This window comes from Cibotium barometz, chromosome 19, assembly GCF_041138505.1.
Source record: "Cibotium barometz isolate CiBa-2024 chromosome 19, ASM4113850v1, whole genome shotgun sequence".
NCBI classification, from domain to species: Eukaryota; Viridiplantae; Streptophyta; class Polypodiopsida; order Cyatheales; family Cibotiaceae; genus Cibotium; species Cibotium barometz.
Genome location: NC_141064.1, coordinates 47,032,971 through 47,053,331, shown reverse-complemented (window position 1 = coordinate 47,053,331; position 20,361 = coordinate 47,032,971).

Here is a 20,361-nt window from a genome sequence, read left to right as displayed (position 1 = left end):
GCCAAGCCATAAAGGAGATTAAGAAAGAAAGGAGATCGATGGAAGTAAGATTACTGCGAGCGACAAGTAAGAGTTATGACTCATATAAAGAAGGAACTTGCGTAACTTAGAAGCCAACGGTATCTTGTCACTGAAGTTTTACCATCTTTCCATGATTTGGGTTTGGCACATATTTCTATAGAAGGTTCACATGAAATACATTATGAACTTTGAGACGATGAGGTAGAAAAATCTCGTAGGCTAAGTCACCTACTTTCATTGAAATCCGATATGGCCCACAAAATCCGGGGGATAACTTCTTATACTTCCTAAGAGATAAAGAACTTCTTTTGGGCCGTACTCGAATGAGGACCATATTTGCTTCTTTGAATTCTCTGACTTCTCTCTTTTTATCTGCATACTGCTTCTGTCGATATCCTGGGCAGTCTTTTAATTGATGACCAAAACCTTGGCATCCAAAACACCGGTTCTCACTTTTGAACTCATCGTTCATAATCCTTAAAACAGGTGGGACTTTTGAGAAGTATTTTGGGGAAAGGGTCTTCCTTTTTTAAACAGAATCTTTCTTTTATTTAGAGAGGGAATAATTATAAGATAAAAAAGGGAGGTTCTTACTCCTGCATACCTCGAAGGCTGGGGAGGAATCTTACATTCTACCCCACTTAAAAAGTGCGAGATGTCCTCATCTCGTAAAGTAGAGGACAACTCTTTTTCTTAAGATCCAATTTATTTTGGGGTTCCTTATATTTTGGTCAGCCCAACAGAATACAGGGATAAATATCCCTTATATAGAACTCATCATTAAATAACAATTCATTTCAGATCATATCATTCATATCTTTAACACGATAATGATCCATTAGATCGAAAAATTTTCTTTCTGAACATTCCTCCACGTGAATTTCAGTCAAGCAAGTTCTCAATTTGTCATCCCTTAACTTGATATATCGAGTCAAGTGTTAACAGTTGCAATTTGACAGCACAATCCACTAATCTCATAGTTATTTACTGAAATCATTATCATCATTCCAGTTATGAATATCATCATAGGGACTCGTCCCATTCATCCTCATTGAGGTTTCGCTCAGCTTATTACATTTCAACCAAATTTCAGGGATCATCATTTTTCAATCAGAATCCAAATCAATTCATCAGTTCTCAAACAGAATTAAAAATCATATCAACCACATTCGAAAACATCATCTGGATAGGATTAATGCTTATAATTTCAAGTCTTAGATTTACTCGTATATACTGCCGGTAAAGAGCTACAGTTATACCCTCGGTATATACGGGTAATCATGCTACTTGGAACTATAAGGTAAATACCATCATGTCTAGGCCTCAAGCAAGTCAGGGTTCCATATAATTGCGGTACTTCCATTTGAAGACCCAATTACTAATTTACAAATTTTTAGTTTGAATATCAAATTGTAAGAATTATATCACACAATTACAACCTTTTTGTGCTACTTGATAAATTTTTGACATATTTGGCTTCTCAGTTGATCTTTATTAGCCAATTTGCTCTGATACCAACTGTGGGATCCCTGTTCCCACCGCGCAACGGATTTGGGGTACTAGCAGCGGAAGTAGCACTTCTTGCGCGGGGCAGAGTCCCACACTTGGGGCCTCGTCCACGGATATCCGGACAAAAGACTAATCCATCGATTTTTCCAAAATCGAACCTGGAAAAAATTCCTTTATCCGGAAAGCACGGGCGATTCCACCAAGATAACTTTTTACTCTAACGTAGTCAAGACCATTACTGATCAAACTGATCCGACTGCACCTATAAACATACTCGGTCAGATCAAGGAAGGAACTTGCACTTGGATCATTGGGATCAACGCTTTTTTCCCTATCAAGAGGCACAGCTGTTGATTCCTATCCATAGAACAATTACTATCTGGGATTTACTTCATCTATCGTAATAACAAAAATTAAGTTTCGATTTACGGATCCATCAGTCCAGCCTAACCCCATCCATTCCCATGGGTTAGCCAACCGCCCAACCACTGTAGTGATGGGATCCAATTAAGAATTTGGTTAGGTTTTCTCTCGGGTACTAAGGAAAAGAGTTCCAAGGCCCCCTAGCCGGAAGTTCATGCAAACATAAAGCTAGTCACACCACTTACACACCCAATATGAAATTGCCTTTTTCTTAGCATCAGCTAGGTTTTGTCTCGGGTACCAAGGAAAAGAGTTCCAAGGCCCCCTAGCCGGAAGTTCATGCAAACATAAAGCTAGTCACACCACTTACACACCCAATATGAAATTGCCTTTTTCTTAGGATCAGCTAGTCACACCACTTCCACACCTAATATGAAATTGCCTTTTTCTTAGCATCAGCTAACTTTAAAACAATCCTTTAATGAAACCATTATGTCACTGATGACAATCCTCATAGTCTCTGGTTGAATCCTTATTTCCAGCAGTCATTCATTCATCGGTATACTTATGGCATCATTGGTAACCAGAACGCTCATCACCACCTGTTCACTGAGGGGACTTTTCCATAGTTCCTTGCTCATAGTAACCGGCAATATATTCATATAACAGAATGGAATCTCCGTGGAAGATCAGCAAGATCATCCCACAGATCCATATAAAAGAGCCATGACTCATCCATTGAGGACCAGCAAGGTCAATCAACCAGATCCATGCCCGGTTTTAAAAAACAACTCTTATTCCTTGTTCCAATATCTTCCACGACGCACGTGTGGGTATCTTCGGTGACCTAGAGCCCAAGCACCGTATGGTCAGCACCCTCTAGGATCCTTTGCAGGTGACCTAGCGCTTCACTCATAGGCCGCTTTCTTGGTCCCTCATCCACCGTACCGCAGAAGCTCACCATTTAAATCGAACCGAGGCTGGTCAAGACCTCGATCGACCTTGCTATGCAAGACGTCCTCATTTGACTCTCTGTCGTCAGCAGTTGCAACTTTATCAGTTCGGTTTTCTTCATGACCTTAATCCTCAAGATGGTCAAAATGCTTCCCCAGCATTCTTGACATAAAATAGCCATTTACAAACAGTCACAAAATACAGTTTCTATAACGAACTCTTGTCTTTCCACATTATCCACTCTCGGACCACATTACTTATTCCACATTCCATTCAATGTGTACTCATTCTCATCCATTCACTCATATAGACTACACATTATTTCACATACACATTCACATTCATTATTCTACATACATATCCATGTTCGTACGTCCACATCATACATCCGATTTCACATTCATACATACGCATCTACATGTATACATCCACATCCACATTCATACATCCATACTTCCATTTCCACATCCACACATCCAGATTCACATTCATACATCCACATTCACATGCATACATCCATTTTCACATTCTCATTCATACATCCACATTCACATACATACATCCACATCCGTATCTACATCCATACATCCACATCCACATCTTCATTCATATTCATACATACACATCTACATGCATACATCCACATCCACATTCATACATCCGCACTTCCATTTCCACATGATTCACATTCATACATCCATTTCCACATTCATACATCCATTTCCACATTCATACATACGCATCTACATGCATACATCCACATCCACATCTTCATTTATATTCATACATACACATCTACATGCATACTTCCACATCCACATTCATACATCCACACTTTCATTTCCACATCATTCACATTCATACATCCATTTTCACACTCATACATACGCATCTACATGCATACATCCACATCCACATTCATACATCCACACTTCCATTTCCACATCATTCACATTCATACATCCATTTCCACATTCATACATCCGCATCTACATGCATACATACGCATCTACATGCATACATCCACATCCACATTCATACATCCATACTTCCACTTCCACATCCACACATCCACATTCACATTCATACATTCACATCCACATCCACACATCCATACATACACATCCACATTCACATTCACATCCATATCTACATTCATATATCCATATTACATCCATTCTCGCCCTAACACATCCCATATACATCTTATCACATCTTATCACATCTCATACACCTCTTATCACATCCTATCACTTCCCATACGCATCCTATCATATCTTATCACATCTCATACACCTCTTATCACATCCTATCACTTCCCATATGCATCTTATCACATATTATCACATCTCATACACCTCTTATCACATCTTATCACATTTCATATCTTTTTATAGAATACAAGAGAATTCTTATATCTGATATAAGATTTCTCTACATATTTATTTATGCATAAATTCTATTTAAGGAGACTAACACTTTCGAATTAAAAATCAATCTTTTATGCATCTTCCTATGCATAAATTCATTTTAAATGAAAATGACACTTTTGAATTAAAATTCAATCTTTTATGCAACTTCCTATGCATAAACTCAATTTAGATGAGAATTGACACTTTTGAATTAAAAATTCATCTTTTATGCATCTTCCTATGCATAAATTCAATTTGGATGAGAATAATACTTTTGAATTGAAATTCTATTCTTTTATGCATCTTCCTATGCATAAATTCAATTTAGATGAGAATGACACTTTGAATTAAAAATCAAATTTTTATGCATCTTCTTTTGCATAAATTCAATTTGGTAGGAATTACACTTTTTAGATAAAAGAATTTCTCTTATGCATCTAAGTTATGCACAAAATCCATTTATGATGAAAAATCACACTTTTAGTATAAAAAGAATATCTTTTATGCATACCTCTATGCATGAAATCCAATATGATAAAAGTAACACTTTCACAATAAAATAATCACACTTTTAGTATAAAAAGAATATCTTTTATGCATACCTCTATGCATGAAATCCAATATGATAAAAGTAACACTTTTACAATAAAATAATCAACTTTTATGCATACCTCTATGCATGAAATTCAAATATGATAAAAGTCACACTTTTATAATAAAATAATCAACTTTTATGCATACCTCTATGCATGAAATTCAATTATGATAAAAGTCACACTTTTATAATAAAAGTCACACTTTTATAATAAAATAATCAACTTTTATGCATACCTCTATGCATGAAATTCAAATATGATAAAAATAACACTTTTATAATAAAATAATCAACTTTTATGCATACCTCTATGCATGAAATCCAATTATGATAAATAAACACTTTTATATTAAAATAATAATCTTTTATGCAAACCTCTATGCATGAAATCTAAATATGATAAAAGAATACTTTTATATTAAAATAATAATCTTTTATGCATACCTCTATGCATGAAATCCAAATATGATAAAAGAAACACTTTTATATTAAAATAATAATCTTTTATGCATACCTCTATGCATGAAATCCAAATATGATAAAAGAAACACTTTTATATTAAAATAATAATCTTTTATGCATACCTCTATGCATGAAATCCAAATATGATAAAAGTAACACTTTTATAATAAAATAAGCATAACATAACACTTGTAACACTTTTATAATAAAATAAGCATAACACTTTTATAATAAAATAATCATCAATTAAGCATAACATAAAAATCAATTTCTCCATGATTACAATAAAATTCTTTCAAATAATCTAGATGATAATTCCTAGAATATAGTAGGAAGTTCTCTTTTCATGCTTTGAATGAAATTATTTTATGTGTAATTTTTATAAAAATTTTGCCATAGCTCCGCTACTATGACTAATAAATCTCAATTTATTTTGAAGGATAAAGCTTATCATTAAGGGAATGATTAGAATGATCCCTAATTGGATCTAACCCAATAATGGATTGAATCATCAATATTCATGAAATACATAAACTAAAAGCATAGAAAAAAGCCATTAATTTGGCCTCAAGCATAGATTAATCTTGGATTAAGGAAAAGCTTTATGAAAAGCTTCATTTGGATTGAGAATGGGTCATGAGTATGACCATTTCTTGAGTGAGAGAGAGAAATTACATAAAAACCATTAGAATTAAGCATAAATAGAAATTTATGTAATTCTTTACTATCATTAATCAATTAACTTTAATAGCATTCATCAAATTATGTAACTCTTCACTACCATTCATCAATTAACTTCAATAGCATTCAAAGACCATTCCAATTAAGCTTCTCAAGCTTGAGAGGGGTTGAGAAGAGAGAAGCATTGAGAAATTATAGAAAAGATCAAAATTCACCATTTACCATATAAATTGCTTGATTCTTTGTTCACGGTAGAGGCCCCCAACCAATCAATTGGTTTAGTATGTTGATGGAGTCACCAATGGGGATTGAAGAAAGAGGGAAGCTCCAATTTCTCCAATTTGGAGAGAATTTTAGAGAATAGTAAAAATTAGCATTATTTTAGCATAGTTCTAATATAGTAAAATTCTCCTCCTTTTTTTCAAAGGATTCATGTTCTATTTATAGGAGAGGGAGGCTCTAACCAAAGCTAACTGATTTCTAGAATTTTTCAATTTCAGTTTGGTTGAATTTGGACTAGATTTGGACCTAGTTTGGTTCATTTTTGATGCGGTTTGGTTCCCTTTTGATTTGGTTTGGTTCAAGAGAGAGGAGAGAGAAAACTATCACATTATTTTTGAGTTTAAACTCATTCAAGCATGTGAAATCTGCACCTCCTTTAAGGGACTCCCCTTCCTTACATATGTGTCAAAATGGAATCATTATACCTAAAATATCTCATTTTTTTAGTAATACTCATAGTTTCTTACTAATAAACCTTGTACATATTCAACTCTTCATCTTATGTGAGCATTACTCATTTTTGGATACCCAATTTATCTCATTTTTTTAATATTACTCATAGTTTTTTACTAATAAACCTTGTACATATTCAACTCTTCATCTTATGTGAGCATTTACTCATTTTTAGATACCCAATTTATCTCATTTTTTTGATATTACTCATAGTTTCTTACTAATAAACCTTGTACATAGTCAACTCTTCATCTTATGTGAGCATTTTCTCATTTTTGGGTATCTTATTTTACAAATTAGATTTATCTCCTTCCTACACATGGATTGATGCTATTGGCCCATAGGAACCTTAATTGGACCATGATCCAAAAATTTCTGAAAATCTAGACCCTTAGGCTAAGGTCCTTTATATCCATTTCCAATTAATTCGAATTGCACATTGGAAAGTTCTTTTTGAATTTCTATTTCAGGGGAATTCATTTTAATAATATGAGAAATTTTTCTATCTAAAATTATTCAAAATTTGAATATTCTCTCTCTACAATATTTTCTTTCTCTATGTTAAAACGGTTAGAAACAAGATCTTTTATATTTCTGAAGAGGAATTTAATTACACGGAAAGATGTTGGTCATCTTGAGAGGCTGGGGAGGAATCTTACATTCTCTCCCACTTGAAAAACGCGAGATGTTCTCATCTCGCAAACTGGGGGTAATTTCGCAAGATGCACGAATATGAGACTAAGAGAAAATTTAATTAAGATTAACCACCAAGAAGTCTCAAAGAGAGCAAGACTCAAGACAAGAACAAAGATTTCAACTTTATTCACTCTTGGAACATATACAGCAAGATAGAAGAACTTTTTACACTTCCATAAGCCCGTCCATCATATGGTCACAAAAGCAGCACTCACAAGCTGCACACATATAAGTTAATTCATCTATGGGAATGATTCGGCCGGTTATTGCAGCACCTATTTCACTAGTATGAGGTGACCTATTAAAAGGACCTCTGAGAGGCAAGCCAAAAACGGGATAAAGGCATATCTTCTGATGAGGAAGAAAACATGCCAGTAAGAAGACCCGCTCAGAAAACCCAACATGTCTTGATCTCATCACGCAATAGTATCGGGGACCCAAACCCAAAGCTTCAATAACCATAGGCAGGCGGACATTGTTACGAAAGTGCTGCTGACCCCACGGTGTTACCCTAGTTATGTCTTGATAGGTCCGCCATTTGGTCTGAGCTACAGAAGTTCCCAAGTGAGGGAAAAGTGAGCGCTCATACAGTTCTATAAAATCCTTCTTCACAGACTCACTTGTGTCTTGAAGGTGAGAAATCATCATGGATAAAACCAATTCCTGTTGCCAAGCCATAAAGGAGATTAAGAAAGAAAGGAGATAGATGGAAGTAAGATTACTGCGAGCGACAAGTAAGAGTTATGACTCATATAAAGAAGGAACTTGCGTAACTTAGAAGCCAACGGTATCTTGTCACGGAAGTTTTACCATCTTTCCATGATTTGGGTTTGGCACATATTTCTATAGAAGGTTCACATGAAATACATTATGAACTTTGAGACGATGAGGTAGAAAAATCTCGTAGGCTAAGTCACCTACTTTCATTGAAATCCGATATGGCCCACCATATCCGGGGGATAACTTCTTATACTTCCTAAGAGATAAAGAACTTCTTTTGGGCCGTACTCGAATGAAGACCATATCTGCTTCTTTGAATTCTCTGACTGCCCTCTTTTTATCTGCATACTGCTTCTGTCGATATCCTGGGTAGTCTTTTAATTGATGACCAAAACCTTGGCATCCAAAACACTGGTTCTCACTTCTGAACTCATCGTTCATAATCCTTAAAACAGGTGGGACTTTTGAGAAGTATTCTGGGGAAAGGGTCTTCCTTTTTTAAACAGAATCTTTCTTTTATTTAGAGAGGGAATAATTATAAGATAAAAAAGGGAGGTTCTTACTCCTGCATACCTCGAAGGCTGGGGAGGAATCTTACATTCTACCCCACTTAAAAAGTGCGAGATGTCCTCATCTCGTAAAGTAGAGGACAACTCTTTTTCTTAAGATCCAATTTATTTTGGGGTTCCTTATATTTTGGTCAACCCAACAGAATACAGGGATAAATATCCCTTATATAGAACTCATCATTAAGTAAGAATTCATTTCAGATCATATCATTCATATCTTTAACACGATAATGGTCCATTAGATCGAAAAATTTTCTTTCTGAACATTCCTCCACGGGAATTTCAGTCAAGCAAGTTCTCAATTTGTCATCCCTTAACTTGATATACCGAGTCAAGTGTTAACAGTAGCAATTTGACAGCACAATCCACTAATCTCATAGTGATTTGCTGAAATCATTATCATCATTCTAGTTATGAATATCATCACAGGGACTCGTCCCATTCATCCTCATTGAGGTTTCGCTCAACTTATTACATTTCAACCAAATTTCAGGGATCATCATTTTTCAATCAGAATCCAAATCAATTCATCAGTTCTCAAACAGAATTAAAAATCATATCAACCACATTCGAAAACATCATCTGGATAGCATTAATGCTTATAATTTCAAGTCTTAGATTTACTCGTATATACTGCCGGTAAAGAGCTGCAGTTATACCCTCGGTATATACGGGTAGTCATGCTACTTGGAACTATAAGGTAAATACCATAATTTATGTAATTCTTTACTATAATTAAATTAACTTCAATAGCATTCATCAAATTATGTAACTCTTCACTACCATTCATCAATTAACTTCAATAGCATTCAAAGACCATTCCAATTAAGCTTCTCAAGCTTGAGAGGGGTTGAGAAGAGAGAAGCATTGAGAAATTATAGAAAAGATCAAAATTCACCATTTACCTTACAAATTGCTTGATTCTTTGTTCACGGTAGAGGCCCCCAACCAATCAATTGGTTTAGTATGTTGATGGAGTCACCAATGGGGATTGAAGAAAGAGGGAAGATCCAATTTCTCCAATTTGGAGAGAATTTTAGAGAATAGTAAAAATTAGCATTATTTTAGCATAGTTCTAATATAGTAAAATTCTTCTCCTTTTTTCCAAAGGATTCATGATCTATTTTTAGGAGAGGGAGGCTCTAACCAAAGCTAGCTTATTTCTAGAATTTTTTAATTTCAGTTTGGTTGAATTTGGACTAGATTTGGACCTAGTTTGGTTCCTTTTTGATTCGGTTTGGTTCCCTTTTGATTTGGTTTGGTTCAAGAGAGAGGAGAGATAAAAATATCACATTATTTTTGAGTTTAAAACTCATTCAAGCATGTGAAATATGCACCTCCTTTAAGAGACTCCCCTTCCTTACATATGTGTCAAAATGGAATCATTATACCCAAAATATCTCATTTTTTTAGTAATACTCATAGTTTCTTACTAATAAACCTTGTACATATTCAACTCTTCATCTTATGTGAGCATTTACTCATTTTTGGATACTCAATTTATCTCATTTTTTTGATATTACTCATAGTTTTTTACTAATAAACCTTGTACATAGTCAACTCTTCATCTTATGTGAGCATTTACTCATTTTTGGATACCCAATTTATCTCATTTTTTTGATATTACTCATAGTTTCTTACTAATAAACCTTGTACATAGTCAACTCTTCATCTTATGTGAGCATTTACTCATTTTTGGGTATCTTATTTTACAAATTAGATTTATCTCCTCCCTACACATGGATTGCTGCTATTGGCCCATAGGAACCTTAATTGGACCATTATCCAAAAATTTCTGAAAATCTAGACCCTTAGGCTAAGGTCCTTTATACCCATTTCCAATTAATTTCAATTGCACATTGGAAAGTTCTTTTTGAATTTCTGTTTCAGGGGAATTCATTTTAATAATATGAGAAATTTTTCTATCTAAAACTATTCAAAATCTGAATATTCTCTCTCTAGCATATTTTCTCTCTCTATGTTAAAACGGTTAGAAACAAGATCTTTTATATTTCTAGAAGAGGAATTTAATTACACGGAAAGATGTTGGTCTTCTTGAGAGACTGGGGAGGAATCTTACATTCTCTCCCACTTGAAAAACGCGAGATGTTCTCATCTCGCAAACTGGGGGTAATTCTGCAAGATGCACGAATATGAGACTAAGAGAAAATTTAATTAAGATTAACCACCAAGAAGTCTCAAAGAGAGCAAGACTCAAGACAAGAACAAAGATTTCAACTTTATTCACTCTTGGAACATATGCAGGAAGATAGAAGAACTTTTTACACTTCCATAAGCCCGTCCATCATATGGTCACAAAAGCAGCACTCACAAGCTGTACACGTATAAGGTAATTCATCTATGGGAATAATTTGGCCGGTTATTGCAGCACCTATTTCACTAGTATGAGGTGACCTAATAAAAGGACCTCTGAGAGGCAAGCCAAAAATGGGATAAAGGCATATCTTCTGATGAGGAAGAAAACACGCCAGTAAGAAGACCCGCTCAGAAAACCCAACGTCTTGATCTCATCACGCAATAGTATCGGGGACCCAAACCCAAAGCTTCAATAACCATAGGCAGGCGGACATTGTTACGAAAGTGCTGCTGACCCCAGGGTGTTACCCTAGTTATGTCTTGATAGGTCCGCCACCATTTGGTCTGAGCTACAGAAGTTCCCAAGTGAGGGAAAAGTGAGCGCTCATACAGTTCTATAAAATCCTTCTTCACAGACTCACTTGCGTCTTGAAAGTGAGAAATCATCATAAAAGAACCAATTCCTGCTGCCAAGCCATAAAGGAGATTAAGAAAGAAAGGAGATCGATGGAAGTAAGATTACTGCGAGCGACAAGTAAGAGTTATGACTCATATAAAGAAGGAACTAGCGTAACTTAGAAGCCAACGGTATCTTGTCACTAAAGTTTTACCGTCTTTCCATGATTTGGGTTTGGCACATATTTCTATAGAAGGTTCACATGAAATACATTATGAACTTTGAGACGATGAGGTAGAAAAAGCTCGTAGGCTAAGTCACCTACTTTCATTGAAATCCAATATGGCCCACAATATCTGGGGGATAACTTCTTATACTTCCTAAGAGATAAAGAACTTCTTTTGGGCCGTACTCGAATGAAGACCATATCTGCTTCTTTGAATTCTCTGACTGCCCTCTTTTTATCTGCATACTGCTTCTGTCGATCCTGGGCAATCTTTTAATTGATGACCATAACCTTGGCATCCAAAACACCAGTTCTCACTTCTGAACTCATCGTTTATAATCCTTAAAATAGGTGGGACTTTTGAGAAGTATTATGGGAAAAGGGTCTTCCTTTTTTAAATAGAATCTTTCTTTTATTTAGAGAGGGAATAATTATAAGATCAGAAAGGGAGGCTGGGGAAGAATCTTACATTCTACCCCACTTAAAAAGTGCGAGATGTCCTCATCTCGTAAAGTAGAGGACAACTCTTTTTCTTAAGATCCAATTTATTCTGGGGTTCCTTATATTCTGGTCAACCCAACAGAATACGGGGATAAATATCCCTTATATAGAACTCATCATTAAATAACAATTCATTTCAGAAATACAGTTTCTATAACGAACTCTTTTCTTTCCACATTATCCACTCTCGGACCACATTACTTATTCCACATTCCATTCAATGTGTACTCATTCTCATCCATTCACTCATATAGACTACACATTATTTCACATACACATTCACATTCATTATTCTACATACATATTCATGTTCGTACGTCCACATCATACATCCGATTTCACATTCATACATATGCATCTACATGCATACATCCACATCCACATTCATACATCCATACTTCCATTTCCACATCCACACATCCAGATTCACATTCATACAACCACATTCAAATGCATACATCCATTTTCACATCCTCATTTATACATCCACATTCACATACAAACATCCACATCCGTATCTACATCCATACATCCACATCCACATCTTCATTCATATTCATACGTACACATCTACATGCATACATTCATACATCCACACTTCCATTTCCACATCATTCACATTCATACATCCATTTCCACATTTATACATATGCATCTACATGCATACATCCACATCCACATCCTCATTCATATTCATACATACACATTTACATGCATACATCCACATCCACATTCATACATCCACCCTTCCATTTCCACATCATTCACATTCATACATCCATTTCCATATTCATACATACGCATCTACATGCATACATCCACATCCACATTCATACATCCACACTTCTATTTCCACATCATTCACATTCATACATCCATTTTCACATTCATACATACGCATCTACATGCATACATCCACATCCACATTCATACATGCATACTTCCACTTCCACATCCACACATCCACATTCACATTCATACATTCACATCCACATCCACACATCCATACATACACATCCACATTCACATTCACATCCATATCTACATTCATACATCCATATTACATCCATTCTCGCCCTAACACATCCCATATACATCTTATCACATCTTATCACATCTCATACACCTCTTATCACATCCTATCACTTTTCATACGCATCTTATCACATCTTATCACATCTCATACACCTCTTATCACATCCTGTCACTTTTCATACGCATCTTATCACATATTATCACATCTCATACACCTCTTATCACATCTTATCATATTTCATATCTTTTTATAGAATACAAGAGAATTCTTATATCTGATATAAGATTTCTCTACATATTTATTTATGCATAAATTCCATTTAAGGAGACTAACACTTTCGAATTAAAAATCAATCTTTTATGCATCTTCCTATGCATAAATTCATTTTAAATGAAAATGACACTTTTGAATTAAAATTCAATCTTTTATGCAACTTCCTATGCATAAACTCAATTTAGATGAGAATTGACACTTTTGAATTAAAAATCCATCTTTTATGCATCTTCCTATGCATAAATTCAATTTGGATGAGAATAACACTTTTGAATTAAAAATCCATCTTTTATGCATCTTCCTATGCATAAATTCAATTTGGATGAGAATAACACTTTTGAATTGAAATTCTATTCTTTTATGCATCTTCCTATGCATAAATTCAATTTAGATGAGAATGACACTTTGAATTAAAAATCAAATTTTTATGCATCTTCTTATGCATAAATTCAATTTGGTAGGAATTACACTTTTTAGATAAAAGAATTTCTCTTATGCATCTAAGTTATGCATAAAATCCATTTATGATGAAAAATCACACTTTTAGTATAAAAATAATATATTTTATGCATACCTCTATGCATGAAATCCAATATGATAAAAGTAACACTTTTATGCATACCTCTATGCATGAAATCCAATATGATAAAAGTAACACTTTTACAATAAAATAATCAACTTTTATGCATACCTCTATGCATGAAATTCAAATATGATAAAAGTCACACTTTTATAATAAAATAATCAACTTTTATGCATACCTCTATGCATGAAATTCAATTAAGATAAAAGTCACACTTTTATAATAAAATAATCAACTTTTATGCATACCTCTATGCATGAAATTCAATTATGATAAAAGTCACACTTTGATTATAAAATAATCAACTTTTATGCATACCTCTATGCATGAAATCCAATTATGATAAAGAAACACTTTTATATTAAAATAATAATCTTTTATGCATACCTCTATGCATGAAATCCAAATATGATAAAAGAAATACTTTTATATTAAAATAATAATCTTTTATGCATACCTCTATGCATGAAATCCAAATATGATAAAAGAAACACTTTTATATTAAAATAATAATCTTTTATGCATACCTCTATGCATGAAATCCAAATATGATAAAAGAAACACTTTTATATTAAAATAATAATCTTTTATGCATACCTCTATGCATGAAATCCAAATATGATAAAAGAAACACTTTTATATTAAAATAATAATCTTTTATGCATACCTCTATGCATGAAATCCAAATATGATAAAAGTAACACTTTTATAATAAAATAATCATCAATTATGCATAACATAAAAATCAATTTCTCCATGATTACAATAAAAGTCTTTCAAATAATCTAGATGATAATTCCTAGAATATAGTATGAAGTTCTCTTTTCATGCTTTGAATGAAATTATTTTATGTGTAATTTTTATAAAAATTTTGCCATAGCTCCGCTACTATGACTGATAAATCTCAATTTATTTTGAAGGAAAAAGCTTATCATTAAGAGAATGATTAGAATGATCCCTAATTGGATCATTAACCCAATAATGGATTGAATCATCAATATTCATGAAATACATAAACTAAAAGCATAGAAAAAAGCCATTAATTTGGCCTCAAGCATAGATTAATCTTGGATTAAGGAAAAGCTTTATGAAAAGCTTCATTTGGATTGAGAATGGGTCATGAGTATGACCATTTCTTGAGTGAGAGAGAGAAATTACATAAAAACCATTAGAATTAAGCATAAATGGAAATTTATGTAATTCTTTACTATCATTAATCCCTTCAATAGCATTCATCAAATTATGTAACTCTTCACTACCATTTATCAATTAACTTCAATAGCATTCAAAGACCATTCCAATTCAGCTTCTCAAGCTGGAGAGGGGTTGAGAAGAGAGAAGCATTGAGAAATTATAGAAAAGATCAAAATTCACCATTTACCTTACAAATTGCTTGATTCTTTGTTCACAGTAGAGGCCCCCAACCATTCAATTGGTTTAGTATGTTGATGGAGTCACCAATGGGGATTGAAGAAAGAGGAAAGCTCCAATTTCTCCAATTTTGAGAGAATTTTAGAGAATAGTAAAAATTAGCATTATTTTAGCATAGTTCTAATATAGTAAAATTCTTCTCCTATTTTTCAAAGGATTCATGTTCTATTTATAGGAGAGGGAGGCTCTAACCAAAGCTAACTGATTTCTAGAATTTTCCAATTTCAGTTTGGTTGAATTTGGACTAGATTTGGACCTAGTTTGGTTCCTTTTTGATTCGGTTTGGTTCCCTTTTGATTTGGTTTGGTTCAAGAGAGAGGAGAGATAAAAATATCACATTATTTTTGAGTTTAAAACTCATTCAAGCATGTGAAATATGCACCTCCTTTAAGGGACTCCCCTTCCTTACATATGTGTCAAAATGGAATCATTATACCCAAAATATCTCATTTTTTTAGTAATACTCATAGTTTCTTACTAATAAACCTTGTACATATTCAACTCTTCATCTTATGTGAGCATTTACTCATTTTTGGATACCCAATTTATCTTATTTTTTTGATATTACTCATAGTTTTTTACTAATAAACCTTGTACATATTCAACTCTTCATCTTATGTGAGCATTTACTCATTTTTGGATACCCAATTTATCTCATTTTTTTGATATTACTCATAGTTTCTTACTAATAAACCTTGTACATAGTCAACTCTTCATCTTATGTGAGCATTTACTCATTTTTGGGTATCTTATTTTACAAATTGGATTTATCTCCTCCCTACACATGGATTGCTGCTATTGGCCCATAGGAACCTTAATTGGACCATTATCCAAAAATTTCTGAAAATCTAGACCCTTAGGCTAAGGTCCTTTATACCCATTTCCAATTAATTCCAATTGCACATTGGAAAGTTCTTTTTGAATTTCTGTTTCAAGGGAATTCATTTTAATAATATGAGAAATTTTTCTATCTAAAAATATTCAAAATCTGAATATTCTCTCTCTAGAATATTTTCTCTCTCTATGTTAAAACGGTTAGAAACAAGATCTTTTATATTTCTGGAAGAGGAATTTAATTACACGGAAAGATGTTGGTCATCTTGAGAGGCTGGGGAGGAATCTTACATTCTCTCCCACTTGAAAAACGCGAGATGTTCTCATCTCGCAAACTGGGGGTAATTTTGCAAGATGCACGAATATGAGACTAAGAGAAAATTTAATTAAGATTAACCACCAAGAAGTCTCAAAGAGAGCAAGACTCAAGACAAGAACAAAGATTTCAACTTTATTTACTCTTGGAACATATATAGCCAAGATAGAAGAACTTTTTACACTTCCATAAGCCCGTCCATCATATGGTCACAAAAGCAGCACTCACAAGCTGCACACGTATAAGGTAATTCATCTATGGGAATAATTCGGCCAGTTATTGCAGCACCTATTTCACTGGTATGAGGTGACCTATTAAAAGGACCTTTGAGAGGCAAGCCAAAAACGGGATAAAGGCATATCTTCTGATGAGGAAGAAAACACGCCAGTAAGAAGACCCGCTCAGAAAACCCAACATGTCTTGATCTCATCACGCAATAGTATCGGGGACCCAAACCCAAAGCTTCAATAATCATAGCCAGGCGGACATTGTTACGAAAGTGCTGCTGACTCCACGGTGTTACCCTAGTTATGTCTTGATAGGTCCGCCATTTGGTCTGAGCTACAGAAGTTTCCAAGTGAGGGAAAAGTGAGCGCTCATACAGTTCTATAAAATCCTTCTTCACAGACTTACTTGCGTCTTGAAGGTGAGAAATCATCATGGATAGAACCAATTCCTGCTGCCTAGCCATAAAGGAGATTAAGAAAGAAAGGAGATCGATGGAAGTAAGATTACTGCGAGCGACAAGTAAGAGTTATGACTCATATAAAGAAAGAACTAGCGTAACTTCGAAGCCAACAGTATCTTGTCATTGAAGTTTTACTGTCTTTCCATGATTTGGGTTTGGCACATATTTCTATAGAAGGTTCACATGAAATACATTATGAACTTTGAGAGGATGAGGTAGAAAAAGCTCGTAGGCTAAGTCACCTACTTTCATTGAAATTCGATATGGCCCACAATATCTGGGGGATAACTTCTTATACTTCCTAAGAGATAAAGAACTTCTTTTGGGCTGTACTCGAATGAAGACCATATCTGCTTCTTTGAATTCTCTGATTGCCCTCTTTTTATCTACATACTGCTTCTGTCGATCCTGGGCAGTCTTTTAATTGATGACCAAAGCCTTGGCATCGAAAACATCGGTTCTCACTTCTGAACTCATCGTTTATAATCCTTAAAACAGGTGGGACTTTTGAGAAGTATTCTGGGGAAAGGGCCTTCCTTTTTTAAACAGAATCTTTATTTTATTTAGAGAGGGAATAATTATAAGATCAGAAAGGGAGGTTCTTACTCCTGCATACCTCGAAGGTTGGGGAGAAATCTTACATTCTACCCCACTTAAAAAGTGCGAGATGTCCTCATCTCGTAAAGTAGAGGACAACTCTTTTCCTTAAGATCCAATTTATTCTGGGGTTCCTTATATTCTGGTCAACCCAACAGAATACGAGGATAAATATCCCTTATGTAGAACTCATCATTAAACAACAATTCATTTTAGATCATATCATTCATATCTTTAACACGATAATGGTCCATTAGATCGAAAAATTTTCTTTCTGAACATTCCTTCACGGGAATTTTAGTCAAGCAAGTTCTCAATTTGTCATCCCTTAACTTGATATACCGTGTCAAGTAATAACAGTAGCAATTTGATAGCACAATCCACTAATCTCATAGTGATTTGCTGAAATCATTATCATTATTCCAGTTATGAATATCATCACAGGGACTCGTCCCATTCATCCTCATTGAGGTTTCGCTCAGCTTATTACATTTCAACCAAATTTCAGGGATCATCATTTTTCAATCAGAATCCAAATCAATTCATCAGTTCTCAAACAGAATTAAAAATCATATCAACCACATTCGAAATCATCATCTCGATAGCATTAATGCTTATAATTTCAAGTGTTAGATTTACTCGTATATACTACCGGTAAAGAGCTGCAGTTATACCCTCGGTATATACGGGTAGTCATGCTACTTGGAACTATAAGGTAAATACCATCATGTCTAGGCCTCAAGCAAGTCAGGGTTCCATATAATTGCGGTACTTCCATTTGAAGACCCAATTACTAATTTACAAATTTTTAGTTTGAATATCAAATTGTATGAATTATATCACACAATTACAACCTTTTTGTGCTACTTGATAAATTTTTGACATATTTGGCTTCTCAGTTGATCTTTATTAGCCAATTTGCTCTGATACCAACTGTGGGATCCCTGTTCCCACCGCGCAACGGATTCGAGGTACTAGTAGTGGAAGTAGCACTTCTTGCGCAGGGCAGAGTCCCACACTCGGGGCCTCGTCCACGGATATACAGACAAGAGACTAATCCGTCGGTTTTTCCAAAAGCGAACCCGGAAATACTTCTTTTATCCAGAAAGCACGGGCGATTCCACCAGGATAACTTTTTACTCTAACGTAGTCCAGACCATTACTGATCAAGCTGATCCGACTGCATCTATAAAGATACTCGGTCAGATCAAGGAAGGAACTTGCACTTGGATCATTGGGATCAACGCTTTTTTCCCCATCAAGAGGCACAGCCGTTGATTCCTATCCATAGAACAATTACTATCTGGGATTTACTTTATCTATCGTAATAACAAAAATTAAGTTTCGATTTACGGATCCATCGGTCCACCCTAACCCCATCCAGTCCCATGGGTTAGCCAACCACTGTAGTGATGGAATCCAATTAAGAATTTGGTTAGGTTTTGTCCCGGGTACCAAGGAAAAGAGTACCAAGGCCCCCTAGCCGGAAGTTCATGCAAACATAAAGCTAGTCACACCACTTACACACCCAATATGAAATTGCCTTTTTCTTAGCATCAGCTAACTTTAAAACAATCCTTTAATGAAACCATTATGTCACTGATGACAATCCTCATAGTCTCTGGTTGAATCCTTATTTCTAGTCAATCATTCATCGGTATACTTATGGCATCATTGGCAAAACCAGAACGCTCACCACCTATTCAGGGGCCTTTTCCATAATGGAAATTTATGTAATTCTTAACTATCATTATAATCAATTAACTTCAATAGCATTCATCAATTTATGTAACTCTTCACTACCATTCATCAATTAACTTCAATAGCATTCAAAAACCATTCCAATTACGCTTCTAAAGCTTGAGAGGGGTTGAGAAGAGAGAAGCATTGAGAAATTATAGAAAAGATCAACATTCACCATTTACCTTACAAATTGCTTGATTCTTTGTTCACGGTAGAGGCCCCCAACCAATCAATTGGTTAAGTATGTTGATGGGGCCACCAATGGGGATTGAAGAAAGAGGGAAGCTCCAATTTCTTCAATTTGTAGAGAATTTTAGAGAATAGTAGAAACTAGCATTATTTTAGCATAACTCTAGTATAGTAAAATTCTTCTCCTTTTTTTAAAGGACTCATGTTCTATTTATAGGAGAGGGAAGCTCTAACCAAAGCTAACTGAATTCTAGAATTTTCCAAATTTAGTTTGGTTGAATTTAAACTAGATTTAGACCTAGTTTGGTTACTTTTTGATTCGGTTTGGTTCCATTTTGATTTGGTTTGGTTCAAGAGAGAAGAGAGATAAAAATATCACATTATTTTAGAGTTTAAAACTCATTCAAGCATGCGAAATATGCACCTCCTTTAAAGAATTCCCCTTCCTTACATATGTGTCAAAATGGAATGATTATATCCAAAATATCTCATATTTTTAATATTGCTCATAGTT